We start from the raw sequence: 7500 nt of genomic DNA on the forward strand, positions 1-7500 counted from the left end.
TCGCTATTTGTCCCCTGTGGTCGGGGATAAGAACAGCGTCACCGTGGTCCCTTACGTATCATAAAAGTCAACCAGCTGGGGGCTGCGTGAAGGGACAAGTGATCGCTCTTTTCCCATTTTTCTCCCACGAAGTGTTATGACAAAAATATACTTTGACTCGGCCAACCACCTTTTTTATATATTTTACATTTTTTATGTATTTCATATACAAACCTTTTTATATATTAGTGATAGGAAAGAATAGAGCTCATTATACTTTCACTTTAAGTACTCTTACAACCGTTCATATGAGAGGTGCACTTGAAATATATATATGTTTTTTATTTGAGGCTAGCTTTTCCTCATAACAGTGGCGACCTTGCTAGGATCCCAATGATGGGTGAAATACAGCAGCGACATACACAGAGACCACATGGCTGGACACTGACGTTAGAACTGGAGTGTGGGAACGGAGAGAAAAATATATATGAATGTTGAAACGTGACAGTATCATGGCCACATTTTGCAGGAAATGTATCAAATCCGCAGGTCCCCTGACATGACACACACAAGGAAGGGTTCTGAAGAGTCTGCAAGGGCGAATCATTTCACTGCAGGGACAAACATCAGCCATTCAGATGCACCCGATTCCACATACCTCAGGATACGAGTAGATCACTCTGACCACCAGACCACCGCACCTCCGATGACAGAGGTGGGGCTGGTGAAGTTTCTGGAGGGAATGGTGTGTAAATGATAAAATCACTCTATTGAGGTCAAGGCTACTGACCAACTCCCCGTTGCAGGAGAGGGGCTCTTGACTGCAACTCCATCTGTTGCAGCTGAGGTTCCCGAGTGACGTCAGATTGACGTCATACCTGTGAAATGTAACCGAATGTGACCCCGGTCGAACTTGAAGATAAACTTGCGTTTGATGAAAATCGAGTGGAGGAAGACATTAATATCCGTGAGCGCCTCCGTGTTTATAAATTCCTCCAAAGCCAAACACTATACAATCAATACCCTGCATTGGTATATATAATATATATATATATATATATATATATATATATATATATATATATATATATATACATATATATATATATATATATATATATATATATATATATATATATATATATATATATATCAGTAAGGCGCTTTTTCGGACTTTGTTTCGAGCCTGAAAATTTCATTCATCTTTGGTTGCATGGTTTTGGGTTCTTTTGAGTCTACTAAAGGTAAGGAGCTTATGGCAGATGTTGAACTGCGGCCGAAGCCATCCGTTTAGTTTTAAAATATCGGAATATGTAGCCGTCATGAAAACTGGAAAGAATAAAGAAAACATAATAATATGCACAGCAAAAGGAACAAACATAATAAGTTTTATTTAGATAACCACAAAATCTTAGTGACGCTGACACGATGTATACTGTATACATACATACATGCATATATATGTATATATATATATATATATATATATATATATATATATATTTATATATATAAATATATATATATATATTTATATATATATATATATATACATATATGTATATATATATATATATATATATATATATATACACATTTTCTTTAATATATTCACACCGGAAACTGTTGGCTGCACGGCCAACGAGTCATATTTTTCCTCTAAAATTGGAATACAGAGAATCCGTACTTGATAAGGTATATTATCTTTCTTAAATTATAAAGTAATGAGAAGTATTTGACATGACTACTAAAAAAGGGAATGTTTTTCTCTAAAATTCCAAGAAACTGATCATTCAAGTAACAAAAATAGCATTTCACTTTATAAATTAAAAAAAGACAAGAAATATTCGAAGCGCTACATTAAAAAGATGAATTTTTCTTTTGTATAAAATTCCGCAATAGGCACTGGGTGGGATGAGTGAGCTATAAATGTTTTTATTAAAGCGTAAATATGCTTCCTAGGGGGCCCTGTCGATAAATGAAAAACATACCATCATTTGACGAAGATATTTGAATTATAACTTACGAAATTCAAAATTGAAATTTTTCGTGGAAACAATTTTCTGGCGAATTTATAAGGATCGCAACCTCAGAAGAAGAAAAAAAATCTTGTGAAGGTTAAATATCATAAGTAGTGTATCGTGAACAACAAATCTTTGTAGGTTTGGTGTGTGTGTGTGTGTGTGTGTGTGTGTGTGTGTGTGTGTGTGTGTGTGTGTGTGTGTGTGTGTGTGTGTGTGTGTGTGTGTGTGTGTTTGTGATTCACAATGGTCTTGGATCACGTGTTGGGCTCGTGATCGACAGTTATTAACCTCCCGGATGAGAGCTCAGAGCGATCGATCTATGGGTAATACTCGTACTGTGACCTTACACGCACACACACACACCCAACTCCCCGCCCACGAGAGTTGGAGTAACAACCTGCAGCGAAGCGATACTGAAATTATTTCAGCCCTGGGCGGAAGTCGAACCCGGACCGCCGTAGTGGCAGGCGAGAACTCTAACCACAGCGCCACGAGGTAGGTGTGTGTGTGTGTGTGTGTGTGTGTGTGTGTGTGTGTGTGTGTGTGTGTGTGTGTGTGTGTGTGTGTGTGTGTGTGTGTGTGTGTGTGTGTGTGTGTGTGTGTGTGTGTGTGTGTGTGTGTGTGTGTGTGTGTGTGTGTGTGTGTGTGTGTGTGGATCTCTCCTCGTGGGCACAGAAGTCCAGGTTCGATTCTGACTGCTGTTGGTGACTGGCACGAGCAAAAGGGAGTGGTTCGCGCCTGTTTGGTTTGTTATTTGTTTGTTTGTCTGCTTGTTTATTTTTGTATGTTTGTTTGTCTGCTTGTTTATATTTGTATGTTTGTTTATCTATCTATCTATCTATCTATCTATCTATCTATCAATCTATTTATGAATTCTTATCTATCTATTCATTTACCTAATTATCAATATATTTATAAATCTATCATTTATCTATTTATTTATCTACTTATCTATTCATATATTTATCTATATATTTATGTATTTATCTATTTATTTATTTATATATCTAACTATCTATCTATTTATATTTATCTATTCATCTATTCATCTACTTGTATATTTATCTATTCATCTATTTGTATATTTATCTGTTTATCTATCAATTGATTAATTAATTAATCTCTTCATAAATTAATTGATTAATTAATTAATCAATTAATTGATTAATTAATGATTCAAATATTACTTTTAATAGATTAATTTACCTACCTATCAATCTATTCATCTATATGCTTAATTACTAATTGATTTACATATTTATTAATGCATTCATTTATTTATTTGTTCGCTCATATTACTATCTATTCATCTATCTATCTAATTAGCTATTCTTCGATTTATCTTTTTACCTATATATATATAATAAATATATATGTATATATATGTATATATATATATATATATATATATATATATATACTGTATATATATGTGTGTGTGTGTATATATACATATATGTATATATATATGTATATATATATATATATATATATATATATATATATATATATATATACACATTACATATATATATATATATATATATATACATATATATATATATATATATATATATATATATATATATATATATTTATCTCTTGATTCATTTAATTATTTACTTATCTATTTATTGACATATTTATTTATTCATTTGTCTATTTTTCATTCGAACTTGTTATCAAGAGGTCTCCTATTGGCAGTTTTATCCTTATAACCCATTGTAACTTTTCCCCACTGCTATGTTTTACGTTTTAATATCCCTTTGTAGTCATACGGACCCGGGTTCGAATCCTAATAACCATACGTGACCATCACTTACCAAGGGTGTCCAAGCACACAGGGCAAAGGTGACAGCTTCGGCCGCAGGTACAAACCTTCTGGTTTAAGGTCCTCGCTACCTTTGCACATTCAGTATATAAATATCAACGGACCGTTACATGTATACGTGAGATGCATGTATACGTGAGGTGTTTCCTACCCACGTGTATGCAAAGCGCGTACGTGTATGCGGCTTCGGGATGCCCAGCTAATATATTCAGATCAGTTTTTCAGTTTTATTTTTGAGAATTTCTCAATGTTTCCTATTTTTGTCCTTACCGATTACATGACATTTTGAGAATAAATGTTTAGGTTCTGGACTGTTGGAAAACCCATTCAGCAGAACAAAATCGTCTGTTATTTGCCATAACAAAGCATACAAAGTGTTTTGCAAAGAAGTGAATGATTTAACTTCTTCAGAACCACCACACAGTTAAATAAAATTATCTGACGTCACCTAAACTAATATATGAAGAAGCATTAGGTACAGAAGTGACTTCCAGGAACGAGCCCAATGCATTAAGTTTGAAAGTAATACAAATGCAAAAGACGTGCTTGCATTAGCTTGCAACATCATTCCCAAAATGCAGCCTCAGTCAATCAATACGTTGCCCCAAGTCTCTTGCAGGAGACCCACGGTCCCATTTAACCGGCAACGGTCTTCACATGTCACTCGAGGAAGATATTTCGTGCTGCTCTCTGGTCAGGTAAGGCCCTGTTCACACTAGCGGTTTCAACTGCCGCGGTTCAACTACAACTCGATGGAGGCATTCACACACAACCGCGCCGCAATTTTCGAGCGGTTCAAACCGGTAGTGTGAAGAGGGTCTAGAGCAATCCAAGATTAATATATTGATACTTTGCGCAGGTTATTGGCGATATCATAAACCGAATACGAATATTAAAGGTTATTGCTTGCATCTTTTCCCCTTTGCTTGCTGGGTGCCACTTGTCTACTTAACTCTGGCCAGGCTGCCTTTCTCATCCCGGCTGGCACTCACCTTTGTAGGAACACGCCACTACTGTAGTGTCCCCTTAACGCATATAGCATTTTTGTAAAATAAGATTACTAATCTAGGGCAAACCATTATATATGTCCATTATAATCAAATTATATATTACAAATAATATTGCTACATACAAGGGTAGCCCTTATAATGTGAAAAGCATCCACAGTAAATGTAACATTGTTCTATAAATTGTACAAAGTAATAAGATATTGATTGTATATAATTTATGTCATCGCGGACGGGATATTCAATAAAAAGTCAAATATGATATTAAATTTAATGTAATCCTTCTCTTACGGATGAATACCATTTACCATGATGTGGTAACTCATCACATCAATTGGTGACCCCGGACCGTTCACCATGAAATGGTAACTAACCACATCACCTTGCTGTGGACCGGGTTAGGGGTCATCTCGAGAACCTTCTTCCGTTCCGGGAGGTCCTCTTTCGATTCATCTCCTGTGGCACTATATATCTTTATTCATCTGTGTGGCACTCCCTTGGTACAGGCTAAACACATGTTGGGCCAATATGTATGAATAAAACAGACAAATTGGGTGCCATGGCTATGAGTTTTTGTGTTTGATAAAACATAGCTTAGTGATTGATTTCTTTGCCCCTTGCAACCTATGCGTCTCGTAGGTAGTGCTCGTGAATTTTCTTCTAGCTAATACCAGTTGAATAAAAAGTAAATGCATATTACTTTCGGGCATGAGTTGGGTTCGTTTTGCTGATTAGAATTCTCTGATGATCGACAGAACGAATTCAAATGAGAAAATTCATGAATCTAAGAAATACATACTTTCTTTCACACCTTGGCTATCCATGAAAAATAATATGGATAAAACTAAGAATAATAACAATAGAGCGAGAGCGAGTGAGATAGAAAGAGAGTGAGAGAAAGAGAGAGAGAGAGAGAGAGAGAGAGAGAGAGAGAGAGAGAGAGAGAGAGAGAGAGAGAGAAATGGAAAGAGAAGGAGTGTGTGTGTGTGTGTGTGTGTGTGTGTGTGTGTGTGTGTGTGTGTGTGTGTGTGTGTGTGTGTGTGTGTGTGTGTGTGTGTGTGTGTGTGTGAGTGAGTGAGAGAGAGAGAGAGAGAGAGAGAGAGAGAGAGAGAGAGAGAGAGAGAGAGAGAGAGAGAGAGAGAGAGAGAGAGAGAGAGAGAGAGAGAGAGAGAGAGAGAGAGAGAGAGAGAGGTGGGAGAGGGAGGGATGGAGAAACGGGGGTGGGGAGAGGGAGGGAGGGAGGGACGTGGGTGGGAGGAGAAGGGAGGGAGGGAGGGAGGGTGAGTGGAGGCTCAGCCGAAGGCTTGAGCTGGAAAAATACTCGCACATTACCGGAAGCTCTTCAAAGGCCGTGGAACTGACCTGAATCAGATTATGACCTGCGACTCTGATTTCACAAAAATATATGTATGTATAGTTATGAATAAGTAAAGAAATAAATAAATGAAGAAATGCATTAGTGAATAAACAAATGAAAAAAAATGAACAAACAAAAACAAAACAAAATGGAATAAAATGAAATAAAGTGAAATAAGATGAAACGAAAAAAAAAATAACACAAAATAAAATATAGTAAAATGAAATAAAATAGAACCAACTTAATCCATATGGTCAGTACTAATGCGCACACCCTGAAGAGGACCTATAAATCCTCGTAAAGTGACCCGATGGATACCCGGGAGAAGTCTTCCCATGCGGGTACTGAGGGAAAGGTGTACAGGAGACAGAGGTTGCACAGATGGTGGTGGAAACGAAGGTAGTGGAGTTACAGGTGGTGAATGTATATAGGAGGTAGCTCTGTACAGGTGGTGGGTGTATAGGGTGATGGAAAGGAAGGCTGTATCCAGCTGGTTGTGGACAAGAACATAATTACAAAGGATTTAGGCATCTTTCTGGTGTTGGGCAAATTAGAAAGTGTACAGGTGGTAATCATGCAGTTAGGAGGTGTAAACAGCAGGTGGCGAAAAGATTGTGGATCTACATGTAGAGGCCAATGTATAAGTGGGTCTATACAGGTGGTTAACGAGGTGGCGGTTCTACAGATGGTAGCCAAGATGAGGTGGGTGTAAACAGCTGGTGGTGATGAGGCGGCGGGTTTACAAGTAGCGTGCATGTAAACGGGTGTATACGGCAGAAATCGGTGGGTTCAAGTGGTAAACATTATGAAGATGGTGCCTGCATCTGCTGAAGAATTATATTATAGGAGAACACGAATCAGTAAAGTCGTGAGCGCCTAGGCAGTGGAGAAGGAAACGCAAGTCTTTTGCTGTCACATTTCGTCATCCTTGGTGTCACTAGGCAGCTTCAGGACTCTTCTTGCAGCCAAGTGGGCTAACTCTAAGGAGATTAACCTCTCGCTGTAATCAAATAACATATCTAGTCCGACCGCCGTCTCGTGATTCTATTCAGGTCAATGAAAATCCTCCACAAGTGAGAATGCCTTGATTACGATTCCGGTAACCGACGGGTTAGACAAGTATAATTGTCAAATCTGTGAGAAAGGGTCCTTCCCTTCCTGCAGGTAAGTAGGTTTCCACCCCTGATTGTCACTTTGCTTGTGGTAGCACACTTTTCATTTACATCGGTTAATATCGGTGGATTTGAATATTCGAATTACAAATACTGCATCAGTTCTTCTGTCGCTGGGTTTTTCAAGTAG

This window comes from Oratosquilla oratoria, chromosome 36, assembly GCF_046742065.1.
Source record: "Oratosquilla oratoria isolate Oo_2021 chromosome 36, ASM4674206v1, whole genome shotgun sequence".
NCBI lineage: Eukaryota > Metazoa > Arthropoda > Malacostraca > Stomatopoda > Squillidae > Oratosquilla > Oratosquilla oratoria.